At 40.4% G+C, this 21,122-nt stretch overlaps 1 long non-coding RNA gene across 2 annotated transcripts; it reads left to right on the top strand.

Annotated features, from left to right (window-relative positions):
- The first annotated feature begins 2,480 nt into the window (after positions 1 to 2,480).
- LOC123371639 lies at positions 2,481 to 20,401 on the top strand. Of its 2 annotated transcripts, none has more exons than XR_006579879.1 (3): positions 2,481 to 2,523; positions 4,212 to 4,311; positions 19,728 to 20,401. It is a non-coding gene; the product is annotated as an uncharacterized LOC123371639 (long non-coding RNA). The 2 variants fall into 2 exon arrangements; XR_006579878.1 differs by lacking the exon at positions 19,728 to 20,401 and adding an exon at positions 5,138 to 5,220.
- The last annotated feature ends 721 nt before the right edge of the window (positions 20,402 to 21,122 follow it).

The following is a 21,122-nucleotide window of genomic DNA, read 5'->3' as shown; positions in this document are numbered from 1 at the left end:
ATTTTAAACATGATTTGCTTAAAGAAATCCCATCACAATTTGTCAAAAATGAGCATAAAAATAATGCCTACAATTTTCAAAGAAATATCATAAATATAATGATACAAAACTAAAAACATTACAAAGAAAGAAGGACTGGACGGCAAAACAGAGAAAGCAGAATTAGAATGCACAAGTCTAAATTGCATGCCCTTCAAAGCAGCACTCGTTTGGTCCTACATATGTACAGAACCTTACATGGTGTTGAGAGGAAGGCAGGTCACTTTTGACAAATAATATCAGTAATACACATTTTGCTCTGTTATCCAGCTATAGAAATCAGTGTGCAAACTGGGTGTGGATAGAAATGCAGTGCTCATGGGTTAAACTAGTGCCTTTCAACACTAAATAGTTTGGAACTAAAAACCTTCCCCCCTCCCATTCCACTCCCACTAAGTTTTCCCCCAAACCCAGATCAATAATTTTTTTAAATTTTCATTGGGTGTCCTCTAGCCAATCTTCATCCTATATTATTTATTTTATTTTATTTAGAGTCACTGTGAGAACCTGGAGAGGGAGAGAGATCCTCCTCCTACATAATGGGAATTTCTTTGTGAGATCATTTCTGTTAAGACCAGACTTCTGTTTGTTGTGTCCACCAAAAGTCGGACAGACACAAGAATGGATTTAACTAGTTATCAGAGTTCCCCACCCAGTGGCTGGACACGTACCGAGTTTCATTATTGTGGTGTACATACCATACTTATGTGACTGAAAGATGCTGCTATTCTTTATTCTGTGTACTACACCTTTAAATATAGAGGACTCCTTCTACTTGCTGCAGGAGGAACTGGGTCAGACAACTATCATGTTCAGCTCACCTGACTGGATCTGGTGATGTAGACGAGAGCTCCCCTTCAGACCAGTTGGAGCAGTGCTAAACTAGGCTCAGTCAAAGGTCAGTTTTTTGCATAGCATACTGACTGAATCCACATTGGGGGCATTTCATAAAACAGGTCAGTGAAGACTAGCTGTGGATAGAGAAAACTCACTCACTTTCCTCAGAGCTAGTCACTAAAACTGCATATTGCTTTGTGATGTTTCCCATCTCCCCAAATTACCACAATTACAGCTAGGGTGATCAGACAGCAAGTGTGAAAAATCGGGACATGGGGTGGGGGGTAATAGGTGCCTATATAAGAAAAAGACCCAAAAATCGGGACGGTCCCTATAAAATCGGGACATTTGGTCACCCTAATTACAGCAGCACTGACAGCAGCATGGCACTGGTGTAACTTCACAGCTCTTCTCCCAGCGTTTGCCCCATCTGTGTGAATGCGGATCCTACTTTTGATCCTTTGGTCTGTACATTAACAATTAAACTTTGAAAGACTTTGACCCTTTGAAAAACTGCAAACAGCAGACCTGTTGTCTGTAGATAACCGTGTGATACAGTGTATGGAGTTTGGAAAAAAGAGATCAAAATCATTCAGCATGACAAGCTGTATTTACATATAAGTTGTGGAGCAGCGGGGGCGGGGAGGCAGGGGGAGGAGGAAACTTTTTTGTTTTGCTCTTCAGTATTAAAGTTTGGGGTTAGTACAGAATATTAATCCCTTCCCAAATGCTGTATAAAACACAGCATAGTCTTGCTTCTTGGGCATTTCTAAAGCCTTAATGACACACTGTACACTGTATTGTTTGACATTTTACTGACAACAATGGCCTTTGGCATGGGAGTGTGGGAAGAGAGGGGTTAACAAGATAAACTCCATTTGTGTGGGTTTTTCATGGAATTTACTTGTAAATAAGAGTGCAGAATGCACTGGAAACAGAAGCACAGGATTTTCCGTTTCTTAAAGCCTACTTGTTTGGGGCAGAAATGGTTACGCTGGTGCTGGACTATGAGGGATGCTCAATCCTAAAAAGGGAAAATAATTCTCTAAAAGAAGGAAAATGTCCCTAATTTGACAGGCAGTATAACCATTAAGAACTAGAAATAACACTACTACAATGCAAGGCCTGCCACCCATACACTTGCCACTGGTGTGGAATTCTAGCTAACGCTTTGCATGAACAAAAATATTACTTCCCATCTTATCACACAGCTAAAATAACACTAAGAAGACAACACACTTCCTTACAGACACAGACTCCTCTTCACATACACCAACCCCTCTGTGTACTAAGCGATGCTTGGCAGTTTCAGTTCCAACAACACAAAACAAAACCCACCAAGTTTTTATCAGATTTGCCTCCTCCCAAGCAAATGAAGCCACCAAATTTCAGACAGTTTCCAGCCCAAACGGTCAAACCATAAACTTGACTACTACACCCAGTGCAGTTTTGTTAGAAACTCAGCCTAGGTTTGCAAAAGTGTTCTGAATACAGGAAGATGAATAGCGCAACAAGCAGGAATCAGCCATGTTTAATGTAGCTGCTCATTTGCAATGATTTTTCCTCCCTCAGAAATGCAAGAAAATGCTTTAATGAAAAGAGTGCTCAAGATAGTTTCCATCTATGAGTGAGAATGGTACCAAACAGGTAGGTTGGATTGAACAGCCAAGTCCATTACACACACAGGACCTGCTTATTTAAATTAACTCGATCTGCATACTAAGAATAGCCACTTGTAATTGAACAGATACAAATGCATTTATTCCCAAGAGCTGGGTTATTTGCTGCCACCTTAGATGACCTCTGCAACAACAGGGCAAGATCCAAAGAAGCTGCTAAAAACTGAAGTAGAAGCTTTGCAAGTTAACATCTGTGTTTTACAGTTCTCAGTTTTGCCTAAGGGCTTTTGCTTCCATGTTATCTGCTTTGCTTTGGCCCATCCCCTGTTCTGAAGTACTACATATTAGCGCCCTTTAATGCAGCCTTTTAAAATCACATGACAACTTACCAGCCAGCGTACAGAAAACAAACCAACCGAACAACAAAAGATCTGCTCATCTTTACCAGGATGATGCTAAAAACTAATGATAATGTACTCGTCGATCAAACAATTACTCAACCCCAACAAGTTGATTTTGCAAGGGGTGCCTGACTGCCACTTTAAAGAAGAAACAATCAAAATTAGCAAACTGTAGTGGCCACCTAGCCCTAGTTGGCAACTGAACTGTTGACAAGAAACAGACATGTTCTATTCCTAGCCACTTAGTAACAAGAGGCCTGAATCTGTAACGTGCTGAGCACTTCCTACTCTGTGTTGAGTGTCCTTAATTACTATTGAAGGTGAGGGTTGCACCTTGCTGGAAGTCATTGGTACCTTGCAGAATCAGGTGCAAATTTTGCAAGAAAACACAAAACACTTTTAGAACTGAAATACAAATATGTTTATAACCCTGTTCAAAACCTTCCTCTATGAAGGCAAGTGATCTACACGGCAAAAGGCGGCTGTGGTTACTTTCTTACAATGGTTATCTGTGACCTCAACCCTTAGTTATATAAGAGAAGGAAGCATGTACAATTCATTCTTAATGCTAGCTCAGTCCTGGCCTCTCCTGGGCACTAGCTGAAAATAATACTAAATCATGTTGAATCATTTACAGCAGTTTTATAATCTGGATTATCATTCGCAGGGGACTGACCTGATACCATCAAACTCATTTCATGCAGTAACACAGACTGGACTCCAACCAGATTCTAATAAAGGCCATCCATACTGGAAACAGTATGTGGATCACACATTCATGATGAAAGGATCACATATTGAATAAAATGGCTTAAAATCTTTCCTTGCATTTAAACCTTGAATAATTGATCCTTGCATGCCTTGCATTTCCAGGCATGATCCCTGTGTTTTTGTCTGCATAGGCAGTGCTTTAAACTGTAAACCGCCCAGCCTTATATGCAGTTTTTAGTTCAAACAGCTTCCCCACTCTATTTTCAGAAGGACATTAGGGCCATTATGAGAAAATATTTTGTTAATTAATGCTTCCAGCAGTCGTACAGATTTTTATGCCTATGCTAAAATAATGGCTCTTTATTCTGCTTTTTTCCCCCTCCGACACAGTTTCTAGTCACAAGGCAGTGGAACAATTTACCTCCTCCTGGATACACAAGTTTCTGTGCTACAGCACAATGCAAAAATGTAAGCTTCTCACTCATGCAGGACTTGGTCATATGGCTGCCCACTGAATTCCTTCTCTTTCCACCATCATAAAAGGGAGTACAGGACGCTGTTGCCATTTATATTCTACTGATTACATAAGCTATTTTCATTTCAGGGCCCTGCTGCTGCATTCCATCTTATATATCCAACAGATTGAACTTTTTACTGGATTCTGTTAAAATGGATGTTTGGTTCTCATACGACAAATTCATCAGGTAGGGAGCTTTACTATGGTCATTTTAAGTAAGTTCTATACACATCCTTTTAAAACAGTTTAAACTGGTTGAATGATAAAACTGTGCATGAAGCAATAACACCTGTGCACTGAGAAGAGACTTTTAAAAGCATTTTTGTTAAATGTGAACTCAGAAAATTAAACTCCGACCTCAAAGATTCTTAATTTTAATTGGCTTTTCTAAGTGTTCTCATATCACTAATGATCTCTTACAGACACATTTGAGTCTGGAGAAAACAAAGATTTCAACTGTAGGACAGTTTCAATTTTACTAATGAACTGTTGTTATCAATCATCTTTGTTTTCAGTGAACTCCTGCACTAAATAAAAAAATGAATATAAGAATAAATCTGTTAAAAGAATAAATTTACTGCAAATCAATCCCTGCAGGCCATGTGCTCATAAGTCAACAGTTTAAAATGAAAACATCTGATCAAGGTAATACACCTGTTAAAAGAACATAAAATTCCAAACCCAATGGAAAAATATAAAGATTATAAAACCTCTTAAAGGAGCCATCAAAGTAAACTATTAAATGGATACATCTGCTTCACACCAGAATACATTCCATCAGTGCCTCTCCCAATAAAATAGCATTAGGATAAACATTTCGTAAAGGAAAAAGCTTGTAAATAGATTGTTGTGGAAATGAGGAATGTGTGAATCAGTTCTAGTAAAATAAATTAATAATTCTTTTACCTTCTATAGCATGTTCTAGCCAAGGATCTCAAAGCACTTTAAAAATATTAATGATTTAAACTCGTAAAGCACCTGTGAAATAGCAATTTATGATTCCAATCTTACAGATGGAGAAACTGAGGCACAAAGAAACCTGGTGACTTGGCCAAATTCTCACAATGAGGCAGAAGAACCAAGCTGAACCACTGCCCAAAGTGCAAACTGAATCCTTTTTATTTTTAATTCAGTTAACTTTCCATTTGTCTCATTTTTTTCCTGGCTTTGCACTTCAAAGTTTTGCAACACAGCCATTCTGGTAGTATTGCCACATCTCCCACAAACAGGAAGTGATACAAATTTCACAAGGAAGCTTCTTTTTGTGGCATTCCTAGTATGAAGGGGTTTTACAGAACGGTTCAGAGAAGTATTTGAATTTTGGACACTTATCCAAACCCAAAGCCTTTGGAGGCTCACCCATCATTAGTCCACAGAAAGCACTGGGTCATGTCCTGCAGTCCTTACTGCCTCAGATCACCTTGCCTGGAGAGAGGCCAAAAGTGACTGGCACACACAGAATGGAGGGGAGGGTTTTTGTTCACTGCATCATTCCTGCCCCAGGCCTGCAGAAGCCCTTGCTGTGGGGTCGAGGCTTTGCAAATCCAAAGGGAAGGGGGAAATGAGGTGGAGCAGGAGGGGACAGTCACTCTTCATGGCATCATTTCCCTTTATGGCCTGATCCTGTTCCCATTGAAGTCAGTGATGACACTTCCACTGACTTCGATGGAATCAGGATAAAGGTCATAATGCGCATGATAATGCTGATTCACACCGCAGTATTTGCCAACTTTATAAAAGAAGAATAACCCCATGCATAAACTTTCCCTAGCCATCCACTTCCCCTTAATAGGTCCAGCCCCGCACCCCAATATGCAGCATCCAGAACCTCAGATTCCAACTCAGCCTTTCTGCTCTGTGCAGGCCAGATAGCACACTCAGGCCCAGGGCTGGGAATGCCTCACACTGAATCATAGAATCTCAGGGTTGGAAGGGACCTCAGGAGGTCATCTAGTCCAACCTCCTGCTCAAAGCAGGACCAAACCCAACTAAATCATCCCAGCCAGGGCTTTGTCAAGCCTGACCTTAAAAACCTCTAAGGAAGGAGATTCCACCACCTCCCTAGGTAACCCATTCCAGTGCTTCACCACCCTACTAGTGAAAAAGTTTTTCCTAATATCCAACCTAAACCTCCCCCTCTACAACTTGAGACCATTACTCCTTCTTCTGTCATCTTCTACCACTGAGAACAGTCTAGATCCATCCTCTTTGGAACCCCCTTTCAGGTCGTTGAAAGCAGCTATCAAATCCCCCCTCAGTCTTCTCTTCTGCAGGCTAAACAATCTCAGTTCCCTCAGCCTCTCCTCGTAAGTCATATGCTCCAGCCCCCTAATCATTTTTGTTGCCCTCCGCTGGACTCTCTCCAATTTATCCACATCCTTCTTGTAGTGTGGGGCCCAAAACTGGACACAGTACTCCAAATGAGGCCTCACCAGTGCTGAATAGAGGGGAATGATCACATCCCTCGATCTGCTGGAAATGCCCCTACTTATACAACCCAAAATACCATTAGCCTTCTTGGCAACAAGGGCACACTGTTGACTCATATTCAGCTTTTCGTCCACTGTAACCCCTAGGTCCCTTTCTGCAGAACTGCTGCCCAGCCATTCGGTCCCTAGTCTATAGCAGTGCATGGGATTCTTCCGTCCTAAATGCAGGACTCTGCACTTGTCCTTGTTGAACCTCGTCAGATTCTTTTGGCCCAATCCTCTAATTTGTCTAGGTCCCTCTGTATCCTATCCCTACCCTCCAGCGTATCAACCACTCCTCCCAGTTTAGTGTCATCTGCAAACTTGCTAAGGGTGCAGTCCACACCATCCTCCAGATCGTTAATGAAGATATTGAACAAAACCGGCCCCAGCACCGACCCTTGGGGCACTCCACTTGATACCGGCTGCCAACTAGACATGGAATCATTGATCACTACCCGTTGAGCCCGACCATCTAGCCAGTTTTCTATCCACCTTACCGTCCATTCATCCAGCCCAGACTTCTTTAACTTGCTGGCAAGAATACTGTGGGAGACTGTATCAAAGGCTTTGCTAAAGTCCAGAAATAGCACATCCACTGCTTTCCCCTCATCCACAGAGCCGGTTATCTCATCATAGAAGGCAATTAGGTTAGTCAGGCATGACTTGCCCTTGGTGAATCCATGCTGACTGTTCCTGATCACTTTCCCCTCCTTTAAGTGGTTCAGAATTGATTCCTTGAGGACCTGTTCCATGATTTTTCCAGGGACTGAGGTGAGACTGACTGGCCTGTAGTTCCCTGGATCTTCCTTCTTCCCTTTTTTAAAGATGGGCACTACATTAGCCTTTTTCCAGTCAGCCCCAAACCTCACAGCGCAAAGGAGATCAAAGGTATCCACAGTTCAGTGACCTATTTCTGGCACACACACATACACCCACTCCCCTTTAGGGAAAAAAAATTAGGCCCTGATCCCACAAACACAACAGCACATGAGTAACTTTACTTCCATAATCAGTGCCAATAGGGTTACTCACATGAGTAATGTTACTCACCTGTTTCCAGGAACGGGCCTAAATAATTTACACCTTAAAAGTTATCTGATAGGAGAGGCAAATAATGGGACAAATCCCAGATAACAGGACTATCTGCTGGAACCAGCAAGCAGGATTTGACTCATTATGTTGATTTATGATTAATATCTCCATTGATTTGAAGCACTAAGTTTGCTTGATATCATCATGTGCTACATTTAACACATTTGTCAAAACAATTTAACAGTCAGACTTCTCTGCTACTACTGCACTTTATGTAACACTGCATTCTGACATTGTTTTTTAAATACCCTGTGCAGTTGTCAGACTGTTTAAAGGGTACAATATGTGTGTTCGCCTCACACTCCCCAGTCAATGTGCAAATTATTACCTCTCGGAAATCCTCACCTTCTCACTGCTGACATTTATGTATAACACTGAAAGTCTATTTTGCCAGCTAGGACTTCAGTGCATTTCTCAATAACTTTAAAGATCAGCCATGACAAAACAAAAAGGCATCTGAATTCTATTGGCACATGCTGTTCAAAGAAATTCTGAAATATCTGCACCTGCCACAACTGATATTATTTAAAAAGAAAAAAGAAGAAAGCAAGCTTCACAATTCTGTTCCACAAATCTGCACTCCAATCTGCAAGCCACAGGATATCAAATGGTCAAATGATCAAAAAAAATGTTCTTCTCTACAACATGGAAATAAACATAATCATAGTTACCAAATGTTCTCCGACTAAGCTCCCCTCCATAGGGGTAATTTACAAGTAAAGCTATTCCGGAAAGAATGGGTTAAAATTAGCTGCATGGTATACTCGGTGATGCCTTAAATAATCATCACATGGCTTCTGTAATCTGTTCCATGCTGTCAGCACTAGGTTAGTCATAATAATATCAGATAAGAGCTGTTCAAAGTGACATACTAACCAACATGAGAGCCACATGACTTTCTGGCTATACTGCTGCCCTTCATCTGAACTTTGGCTTAGATAGTCATAGCTGATCTGAGAGCAGTGCAACATGTGCTGTTGGAAGGGGGGTGCCTTCTTACATCTGCACTGGCGGAATTCCATTACCCACTGCTGAAGAGGGAGTCCAGTGTGCCTCGGCAATGAAACACTGCAACCCCCTCTCCAACCCTCAGTTTCTTCTCCCACAATGCCAGGGAAAGGGGAGAAGGACCATGGGAGGGGAAACAGAGACTGGGTGTACAACCAAAAGAAATAGGGAGTCAAAGTGGGAAGACTGTGGGATAGAGAAGGGAGCTAATGGAGAGGACAGACAGGAATAAGGGAGCAAAGGATGCACTGGATAACAGATGGTGCTGTGGCCAAAAGGGGGTGCGGGATAAGGGATTGAAATACCAGTATAAAAGGGGAGGGAAGCAAGGAGGAGGGATTAAATTAAACCAGGTGGAAAGTCAGGGGTAGAGAGAACAGAATTGGAGTAGCAGGGGAGAGACATCATAAAATAGGGAAGGGAAAAGGTAGAATAAAGGCTTGTATCAACAAATCTGGGAGCCCCTGCAAAGCCATTCAGCTGAGTGCCCAAATTCAAGGCCCAGTTAGAGTGCAATCTTCTCCTTATACCTACCTAATACTCATATGCCAAACCAGCTGAGGGTGTTAATTTCCAAGGCAGGGAGTGGACAAAAATGAGCTATATATTATGGTCCCACTGTCTCCTTGTATTCCCCTATCTGTCTGTCACCTCTTGTCTCAGATTGTAAGCTCATTGGGACAGGCACTGTCTTTTGTTCTTGCTTGCACAGCACCTAGCACAATGAAATCCTGCTCTCTGAACAGGGCTTCCCAGTGCTACTGTAATACAGATAAATAATAATATCCAGAGTGGGCATGTGAGTCTGTAGAATGAAAATATCCTGTTAAACAAGAGGAGAATGGGGAATCTATGCCAGGGCGACTATAAATGTGAAGACTTTGTGATTCACCAGAGAGCACAAGCTTTCCCCAAAGAGCTCCGACAGCATTAATAGTCTCATATTCTACACCCTGTGGCTCTGGATTAGGAGCAATAAACATCAAGCATTTCAACCTGCCCTTAAGTCCCCGGTTTGATCCCCATGACCCATCCAGTGTTTGATTTATTTATTTTTCATAATGTTATTATTTAACAGGGTCAAAAAGTGTGCTAGGTATATCAGAGCTCAGATAAGGTCTTCTCACGGTCCCCAGAGAGTTTACCCTCTCTCCAAAATAAATGTTTCTGGGAGACATAGTGAAGGCTGAACATAAGATCCTGGAGCATTCAAATGCAAACTGTTCTTGGACTATCCATTTCCTTCTCCTTGGAGATAATTTCTTAAGTGGGGGGGTTCTGGGGAACTAGGTGTGTGTGTGTGGGGGGGGTAAGTAGGGGCTTTTCTCAATACACCCGCTATTTTCTTGATCACTGACTGCTTTACCAACAAGTTGGCACCCCCTAGTGAGATTCTTACATGTCTCCAGAAAGTTGTAAGACTAGCTCTAGCAGGATACAAATTCACACTAATGCTGAAGACTCTCAACTGTGATAATTTAGCAGATCATTAATCCCACTCTCTAAAGAAGGATGTAAAGCAGAACTAAATATGCAAATCCTCTTGTGCTTTAAACTTGCATCTGTCTGTCCATCCATCCAACCATCTACCTATTGTAGTGGAATTCTCATAAGATCCTGCTACAGTCTAATCCATTAATGTAGCTCAACTGGAGCATACAAGATTAAATAAAAATAAAGAAAAAAAAGACATAAAAATAACATTAAGGCTCAGGCTATCAGAGGCCCTCCAAACAGCAGGTAATCTTACATACTTTATGATCTCTAGTACAGCTGCAGAAAGGGAGTGAGGTGGCACTCGGGGTTAGTAAATTGGCCTTTTATCACAGAAAACTGACATTCAAACCCTGATTATTCTAAATCACAAGTGCAAATTAGGTTGGTGGCCTCTTTCTAGCGTACTTCACCAAATTGCCATATGAACTGCCATGACCTGCAATGCCTATTCAAGAGAGTCAAGGCTGTAATACAGGTCAGGACTGAGATACATAGTCAGGGTTGTGAGGTAAATTTGCATAACACCTATCTGCACAATGGCTGGGTCTAGAAAAGAGCTATTAACCCTTCACATTCACAAGACCTGGAATCCATCCCCAAAATTTAACTAAAAATGAGATTTGCTCTCCGCAGCCCTTCTGATACAGGATCACTCTTGCCAGAAGCAATGGAGGCTCTCTAAAAGTGGGCGGGCCACAGGCGCCCGAACCATGGTCCTGCCCCCCACACCACCCCTTCTCCCTGAGCCCCCACCCTCACACTGCCTCTTCCCCCCAAAACCCCTCTGCTTACTCCTCTCCACCCCCTTCCATCCATCACTCACCCTTATGGCTGGTAAAAAGTGGGAGGACATAGCTTTCCCAGTTTTATAAGTGATGGGGCCATGCCTCTCCCACCCCCCCGTCCCTCCTCGTTCTGGCACCCCTGACTCCTCCCTTAGCTTAAATTGTCTTGTTTTTCTGGACTTAAATCAGAATCTGAATGTTAAATTATCATTTAAAATATAATTATCTTTGCTTTTTAAAAAATTGCAGTATAAACTTCTATGGGCCACATTCATAGCAAACACTTCAGTGATTTTTAAGATGCAGTACAAAGGATATAGTTCTTACATTGTGTTGTAACACTCTGGGGGCTATCTTGGTACACAATAGTATGCAATATTTTGTTTTACAATGTCCACTGGAAGCAACGTTACAAACATTCCAGTCACTTCCGTAGGACTCGTGTGTGTATGTGTGCGCGTTTGCATGAATTTGTGAACTTGTGAGCATGTGAGCGTCCAAGCAGCTCAGAGGCTACTACAGCCTTGAGGTTGAACTATAAGGCATGGAGCAGCTCCATTACAGCTCTGTAATCTGGTGAGGGAAGCTTCCTCCTACATCTATCCCTGCAAAGATCCTTAGCACCCAGATCAGCTTCTTGAGCTAGGAAAAGGATTTGGAACTAGTACCACATTTGCCTACAGACGCAGAAAAATGATTTTATCACATACAAGACAAGACAAGCAACTGCTTTATACTGGCGTGTAATGTTAAGTCACACACAAAAACAAAATATGATGGCCTATTATTTTTACTTCTGAAATCAGCAGTGACAGCAACCCATGAATTTCAATGGAACTTTGCATATCAAAATAGCCAGAATAAAATGCAGTGAACATAATGCACAGGGGAACTTTTGCTAGTTTGTTTGTCTGTATGTGTATCTAAAGGAGCCCATACACACACACACACACACATATATGTATGTATGAGGAGAGAGAGAGAGAATTTTTTTTCAAAGTACCTTTAACCTCAAACAACTAAGCCCCATTCAGAACACTCTCCCTGACAACAGGAAGGAAAGAAAGAAAAGTAAAAAGAATCTGAGACTCATAGAAATGTATAATTTTTTTTGCCCGACTGAGCAATAATCATCGAAAAATAGAAATGTAGGGCTGGAAGGAACCTCAAAAGGTCATCTAGTCCACCCTTCCCACCATGGCCTGAGACTGAACCAAGTACACTTAGACCATCCCTGATTGGTGTTTCTCTATCTGTTCTTTAAACCTTCAATGATGTGGATTCTACAATCTCCCTTAGCAACTATTCCAGTACTTAAGTATCCTTATAGTTAGGAAGGTTTTCCTCATATTTAACCTAAATCTCCCTTGCTGCAGATTAAGTCCATTACTTCTTATTCTACCTTCAGTGAACATGGAAGACAACTGATCCCTGTCCTCTTTATAACAAACAATCCCTAGCATATTTGAAGACATTTATCGGGTCCCTCCTCGGTCTTCTTTTCTCAAGAGTAAACATGCCAAAAAAATTTTAACCTTTCCTCACTGGTCAGGTTTTCTAAACCTTGAAACATTTTTGTTGCTCTGGACTCTCTCTGGTTTGTACACATCTTTCTTAAGGTGTGGCACTCAAAAATGGATACAGTACTCCAGCTGAGGCCTCACTAGTGCCAAGCAGAGCAGGACAATTACCACCTTTGTCTTACATAAGACACTCCTTTTAATGCACCTCAGAATGATATTAGCCTTTTTCACAACTGCATCATATTCTTGGCTTATGTTCAATTTGTGATTCACTACAAACTCCCAATCTTTCTCTGCAGTACTACCACCTAGTCAGTTGTACTGTCAATAGAAATTAAACCTGATCTACAGATATTCAGATCTACCAATTTGTATGCCGTGGTTTAACCCAATATGAAATGGCTGAGCTATTAAACACTAGATGCCAAAATGAATAGCCCACACTAAATACTAATTGTAGATAAAATGTCTCTTAAAATAATAGCCTGTTAAGGATGGAGCTTGGCAAAAAGAACAAACATCTAAAAACATTAAAAATCTATTCTCTTTAATGCTTTAGAACTAAAATAGCCTAACCAGTTTATGTTGCTCCATAAAAGAACATCTGGAATGACCAGTTGTATATACATATTTGAGCCCACTGGGCCACATGATAACATCCTTAGAACTGAGGTTGCATCGTGGAAATATACCAGATCTTTAACCCCCCTTACCCCAAAACAGGGCCAAATTAGGGTAATCAAGAGTCCTAGACATATCCCACCTGAATCTTCACCCTTGCTCTGAGGCCCTTGCCTGTGGCCCTGCCCCTCCATAGGATGGCATTAGATTCAGAGTTCAGATGAGCAAGGGTAGCTAACGCATCTTGGAAATATTGTTTCAGGCTATCTGCAGGCAGGCACCAGTTACACTTGGGTCATGTTTTCAAACTTTTCTCTGCATGCATGAGGCCTAGAAATGTCATTTAAAAGAAAGATGAAATTCTGACCTCATGTGACTTCAGCAGCTGATGTCTCTGCCTTTCTTTGGCCCAGCCAGAAAGTGCTTACAAACTTTTCAAGAACAGAAAAAATGTTATTTCATTCATATGTAGATTCCCAGCCAGCAATATAATATATGCAGGTGAGCATGTGTGTCCATGAAGAACCCTAAGGAGGCTCCAATCCCATCCAATTGCATGAATGGGGCCTTATTTTGTAACCCATAAGGTAACCTGTTATTCTGCCAAGTACCCAACTGCATAGCAAAGGGCACCAGTAAAACCAGTTTTGAATATCAAAAATCATTAACAGGGCAAACGGTCTTATAAAAGTCATTTATTTCCATACAGCATGTCAGCTTTAGATCCACAGAACTTTACAAATGCCACATCCGTGGATATGTGGTGTATATTGTCCATAGCATATGCTAGAGAATTAGAACTGCCTGACTGGACAGCATTATAATTGCAAGGAACAACAGCTATTTTTGTACTTCTATGGCTCAGAATGATTTGAGTTATATTTGATTTAAAAATAAAATAATCAGATTTATACAACGCTACCATTTCTTTCACTGAATGTCTAGCTCTTGTTTAGTGAATGAATAGGTTTGGGATCACATGCATCCAAAATTCAGGCTCACGACAATGAGCTGCTCAAGAACACAATACAATCTATTCAAAAAACATCTTCTCATTGCCAAAGACAATGGATTTTTCAAAGAGAATAGCAAAAATAGCCAAGCACAGTCCTACTCTGTCTAGTCTCTGAAGAATTATCCCATAATTCTGATTCTCACCATTTCTGATCCACAAGAATTCTTTTGAGGGGGCATTTTACTGATTACTGTAATATACTGCAGTATTTGCGCATGCAGCATGATTGAAAGTAAAGTAGAGTAGCTAGTGCTTGTGCTAATAGAAAACCAGCATAAAATGTGCCCCTGTGGAGGAAGGATTAGCATTAATTGCCTGTTGTCAAATTCATCAAAGTTATTCCCAATTTATTAGAAGTTTTGTGCAATGCAGTACCACCAGAATGAATCTGTGAGTACTGCAATACACCATGCTTTAGTCTGCCTTTGGCAAATTAATGCAGATATTTTGCCTTATGATAATTCCTAATTAACAAGAGGTTTAGGAAAAAGTCCCAGTCTTTTGGAACTCCAGTGCTACTATTAGTCATTGAAATTCAGCTCTAAACTTTTCTTTTAAATGTGCAGCTCTCTCTTCACTGCCTCCCATTTAGTGCAAGAACACTTAATATTAGTAAATTGGTCCCTTTGGGAATCTAAATTCAGGCACATATAATAGTACACATTGAAAACCATAATTCTGTCATAATCACCTCTCGTTTTGGGTTTGTTTGTGTTTTTTTTTCGGGGGGAGGGGAGAGTGTTAACTGAAAAAGGAGGTTTCCTTAGAAAAGATTTATGGTATGATTATAGTATTTACATAAACAATTTATGTTTGGAGTGCAAGTTCATTCATGCAAAGATAGCCTTTTCATATATGAAGTCCTTCAATGTGAGGCTATACAGTTAAATAAACTTGTGCAATACAGATTAGCTTCAGGTAACCTGTACAATTTTCTGCATAAGAGATCAGCAGGTCAGCCTGAAAACTGCTTATGAATGATTTAAAATATAGGAAAAATAATACAACACTGTGCATCAAAGCCTAGGGCTATATTTTTAAATGGTACTTAGGGTGGGTGACTCATGTGTACAGTGTACAATATTCTTATTTCTTGAAGGCTTGCTAAACAGTGGAGGGGAGAGGCAATTAACTCTTCCTGAGTCTGTAACTTCAGTAAATGAAAAAAATTACCAGACTAACTCCACAGTCAGCAAAAGCTTCCTCTATAGCTCACTTCAGTAAACAAAAAACAAACAAACAAGGGAGAGAACGAAATAAAGAGCTCAACCTGATTTCCTGGTTTGCATTTCCAGTTCCACTGATACATTTATCAAGAAGCTCACTCTCATGCAATCTGCAGAGGTGTCTGACTGCAGGAGGCTCAGAACTGGCAAATCTGTGTCTATATGGGGCCTGATGCTACTACCCTTCCTCACATCACATAATATCTCACTCCATATGTAGCCCCTTGTCTTCAATGGACCTACACGCACAGCAAAGTGATATTGAACCAGAGTAATGTGGCAGAATGGGGTCCATTGTGACTAGAATTTTTTTAAGATATGCAGGTTTTCCCTGAGAGAGAGAGAGAGAGAGAGAGAGAGAGAGAGAGAGAGAGAGAGAGAGAGAAGAGGATGAGGGGGGTATTGTCTTTCTTTAAAAGATAATACATTAGTGACTATATTTTTTGTTAGATCCCAGTTTGTCTAGTAGTGGAATTTATGGACTTTTAAAAATAGATTTTACCAAACAATTGTGTGGGCAAGTGCTGACTTGCAGTCTGCAAGATACCTTTCCGTCAGCCCTAGGAAGATTAAAGCAGGCTCTGTTTTCATGAGGAGGGAGCTAAGGATGCAGGCACAAAGGTGAAATTCACTTTTTGTCCCCAACAAGATGAGCCCCTTGCCAGCCAATGCAGTGTTCACTGCAACAAATGCCAAAATAATGTGTTGCTTTCTATAGTCCCTTCATGTTGAAGAATTGCCTTGTACTGCTACGCGTACAGAGCAGGAGTATTTCCCAGCTCCTGGATCTCTAGTTTAATACTAGGACAAATTCTTTCCTAATTTTGTGTGCCAAAAAGCTGACAGAAAAATAACATTAGTGTACAAAGGTGGAAAATCTCACTGCATCATACAAACGCGGGGAAGGAAATATAGCTGAAAATAAAATGTCCTCCAAAAGTTCAGGACATTATTTACATCTTGATCTTTTAAAGCCACATTCTAATCTCAGCATCATAGCTCAAATCACTGCATATCATGAGTGAACAAGCAGACAGAGAAGCGAGTCACAGACTGAAATCTCCCCCTTTTTGTGGAGAAGGAGAAAAATTAGCTTTGCCAATTAATCAAACTAAGTGAACCTTGCACTAAGCAGTATCTTAAGGACTCGATTCTCATCTCATTTACACCAGTGTAAATCCACAGTAACTCCACTGGCTTTGTTAGACTTACTCCAGGTTTGCATTGGTATTGGTAAGCCACAAATAAACAACCCCAAGTACTGCTGCTTGTCCGACCTCTTGTGCCTCGCTACTTCGTTTTACATAGAACCGAGATCATACATATACATCTTGATCACATGGAGCCAAATCTTGCTGTTATTGAAGTCAATGGTCTTGATGCACTCTTGGTTACTCCAGTTTGATGATGGTTTCACTCCATTGAAACCAGTGGACTTTAGCTACTGCAAGATGGAAAACCGACTGAGGATCCTTGTGGAGTTCTCCCTGAAGCATTCTATAGGAGTGAGATAGGCATGAGGGAGTGCTGTTTCCCCAGAATGGGGACTATGAGGGTTTATCCCAGACACTGCTGGCTCTAAGACCCTTGCTGAGTAAAAGGACTTTCCTCAACATAGGCCAGGCCATCGACAAGAACACTAGGCTGCTGTCTTTTACACAGCTACTGAGAGCATAAACTGGGCCTGCCACCTGCCCTTGTCTCTCCTCTCCTCAGCCATGGATTCCCCAACCCAATGCTAGGGGCCCTGCAATGTTCCAATGGCATGAATGGGGAGTGATACCTCCGAACAGTGATACATGTGAAGAAGTAGAAAATCACTCCAAGAAACTCCTAATGAGCCTAAGATTAACCAAACAATCTTTCCCCAAGTACCTACATAATATTAATATATACATGTATCTCAGTAACTATGCATTTACAGTGCTGCAACCCTTCTGCACTGAGAATGCTTTGCCAGTGAGAATAATATGAGCAGTAGAAACATAGGACATGGCCCTAGTTTTTTATTTATATAAATGTACCAGACACTTTACAAATCATGTAACAAGACAGATTTTCTGTCTCAGAGAGCTCATAATCTCACCTGAACAAACATGAGACAAGGAACAAAAGCTGAGGGGAGAGAAGGTGAGCTACCATGGTCAGTGAGGAGATAGGCACAAAAAAGCTTTGTGGAAGACATGTGTTTTATGAATGGATTTGAAGCAGAAGAGATAAAGTTCAACATACAGCAAGTGAGGAGCCAGAAGAAAAGGGGGAAGTGAAAAGTAAAAGGAATGTTTAAGAGAGAGGACACAGATTAGTATAGGAGAGTAAAATTTGTATATCAAGGAATAATTATCATAGTATCTTCCCTTTGGTGAGAAGACAGAAAAACCCATCTATTTACCCTATAATGAAACATAACTTCACAGTAAAGCACTTACTATGTAACTTAATTAAATCAAACCACAGCTGCATAACTAAAGAGTACTTCTAAGATTTTTAGTGCTGTGAGCACATTTCCCATGAAATATTACCTTTTATCATATAAAAATGTTCCTTCACTACAGTTCCTCTTTCTAGTCACAAAGCTCCTGCACGGAGTATAAAATGTAGAGGCATGCATGGGCAGAGAGTAGCATCTCCATGGTAGCTGCCATTACCTATTAGGGTATCAAAGTCAGTTTGAGCTGATGGTCTCTGTGTCTGCCTGACAAGTAGACAGAAAGACCAAGAGCAAATCAGCTCACTAACCTTTTGAAGAGTTAATGGAATCTTCTTATTTATAAGCATACACAGTAACAGATAGATACAAAATGAGTTAAATACTATAACACTTTAGCAACAGGAGAAGCAATGCAGCTTGCTGAAAGTCCCACAACACTAAACAAACAAAACAAAACACTGCATTACATACAGGTAGCGACTGCACATAGGTATGCCAGCAGCCAGCAGGCTTTCAGCAACATCCCACATAAGGCTAGAAACAATTGTGCCAGTTAATTAGCACTGGCATTAAATGAGAGAAGGGACACTGATCAGGACATTGGGGTTAACCTTAATCTATTTAAACAGCACCATCTGATCTTTCATTCCATCTGTTATTAACATACTTCAAGATTAATCCAGTAATGTCACTACCCACCATTTTGAATAAGTGGATACCATTTTGTTACTACCTATCGTACTTCACAAGTCTTAAATGTTCAGTGGGTGATTGACAGTTTGAGATGGTGTCACAGGATTATATGACAGCCTATCACTTTTTCAAGGGTAAGGAATACTTTATCGGACATCCAGAGGAGATTTTTCCTGATAACATAGTTCCACTGTTTCCCTCACCTAAATCTCAAGCATACACCAGTTCTTAAGGACATGCTCCTATAACAGAAACTCACAACCAGCAATGGGACAATATCCTTAGGGAAACAGCTGATAAACACTCTCCCCTCTGACATAGAACACAAGACTTTTCCTGACCCCAGGGACATGGAGGAAAGATACATGTCATCACAATGTCTTAAGGGCAAACTACCACAGTTCAACAATTACACTGAAAACAACAGGACTACTCATGTGACTAACATTACTCATACAGAAATAGGCAGGGTTGGGATCTAAGACCCATTGGCAGGGTGGCACTGGACATTTGCATTCCTGCTAGTTATATTGCACCCCTAGATGACCTCAAGAGCCAGTCAGGTCCCACGAGTACTAAATTTACTTTAAAAGGCATTACCAACATAAAAAACACAACATTTCAATAACCTGATCTAAAGTTTATACCAGATTTAGTACAAAGGGAGAAATCCCATAATACAATGGTCACAGCAACATAAGTGGAACAGTACAGCCATCTATAGGGTGCAGAAGCCATTCTATTGGTGCATGGAAAGATGGCCGAGGGCAGGCAGGAGGGTATGTATAGTGGGGGATATGCACTGCTACCTCTTTAAATATATGCAATTGATTGGGAGAGTACAGGAATGAACATATGAACAGTGCCTTATGGTTGGCAAACTATGCCACTATGGGAGCCATAAGCCCAGATCCTCAAATATATTTAAGATGCCTAACTCCCACTAAAATCAATTAGATTGGCACCTAAATACTTTTGAAGATCACCATAGTCTCTCCCCCCTGCCCCATTAGAGTGCCAGGAATCTTGCACTTCTGCCTTACAAGCAAACTAGGCGTCACCCTATGCTCTCTTCCCCATAGTGCACCCACACAAGATAGGGCAGGATTTTGACAGTTATTTACAGGAGCTCTTTAACAATTATGGAAAAGAAAGCCAGTTAGCAATAGCTAGTCATTAATCTAATATTATTCTGTAAGTCAAAATGTCCTTCTCTTTATACCTCATTGTCGATTTTTTAGGGTTTCTCAGCGTCATGAAACTCTGTTTGAAGCAGTGTAACCTCATGTCACCATCACTGTGTGTGTCCTGCTGCTTGGCCGTGAGACATCCTGACACCTTGATATACAAACCAGAGACTAAAGTATGGCTGTAACTACTGCACCAAGATCTATTTCTACAAAGATCAAAAGAATCGAACATAGCCATTTGTGTGCATATGTGTGTGTGCAAGAAAGAGACAGACCAACAGATGTGACAAGAGACATCAAAAAAGAATAAAGAAAAAAATAATGAGGGAGTTATAGGATTCTAAAGTGACAGAGTTAAAACCTATATGCATTAATATTTATCAAATGTTATATATGAATAATTGTTATAGTTATTGTAGCTACCACTATCACTTAGCATATGATACCCTATGCTAGTGATGCCCTTTCACACCTCTGCTGCAACACTATTATAGTCCCAAATGTAACTGTTGCTGAATTTAACCAGGAGTACCCATTAGGCAATGACTATATTTTACTTGTTTATGCATTTGGTGCTTAGTTGAGTCTCAAACTAAATATGCTGAATATATACTTAATTAAATGTGCTAAAGAAATATAGTAGGTGCATTTAGAAAAGATTTGTTTGGTCAACTAAGATGTTTTGCAACTGTAATTGCATTATTGTTATTGGCATTTCTAAATCACTCTCTGCATTTCCATTGGAATAAATGTCTCAGTAGCTCACCAGCATAATGTATTACTACACTACAAAACTGAAGGAACACATTATATATTCATGGACACTTGGCTTTAACCACTTACAGTATAACAATGAAGTAAGGATTATTATGCAGCAAGTTTGCTGAATCATCATTCTTTCAAACCATAAATATACTGTGCCTATACCACAACAACCAACCAATAAGAAATTCAGCATACAAGATTTCCAGTATCACTTATACCCTGAAGCTGTGTAGGATAGTTAAAACTAAATTAAATTAGTCAAATAATAGCATTTATTTTAAATTTAAACTGTAGTTCATATACTATGGTACAAGCACAGTATGCTGGTACCATAGTATATGCACTCATAATAAGCACTCATTTTGCAGTACGATAAATATATTATAATGCATACTTCTAGGAGATACATGCATGTAAAATACTACATTTAAAAGACACATTTAAGAATTAGATTTTGATTATGGTCTTAGGTATCTAAAATGCAAACGTGGTGAATATTGCCTTAATATTTTTTCTATAGCATCACCAATACTGCAGTAGAAGAAGAGACATCCATATCACCATCATCAGCCTGTGACTAAGCGTGATATGTTTTTACCATGATAATACTCTTTTTCTAACAGTATCCTGGATATTTGCTTTCTCAAAAGAAATCCAACACCACATTGACATTACAATGAT

The sequence above is a fragment of the Mauremys mutica genome, chromosome 5 (assembly GCF_020497125.1).
Source record: "Mauremys mutica isolate MM-2020 ecotype Southern chromosome 5, ASM2049712v1, whole genome shotgun sequence".
Classification (NCBI taxonomy): domain Eukaryota; kingdom Metazoa; phylum Chordata; order Testudines; family Geoemydidae; genus Mauremys; species Mauremys mutica.
The sequence above is the reverse complement of the archived record's forward strand: the minus strand, read 5'-3'. Positions and strand labels throughout refer to the sequence as shown.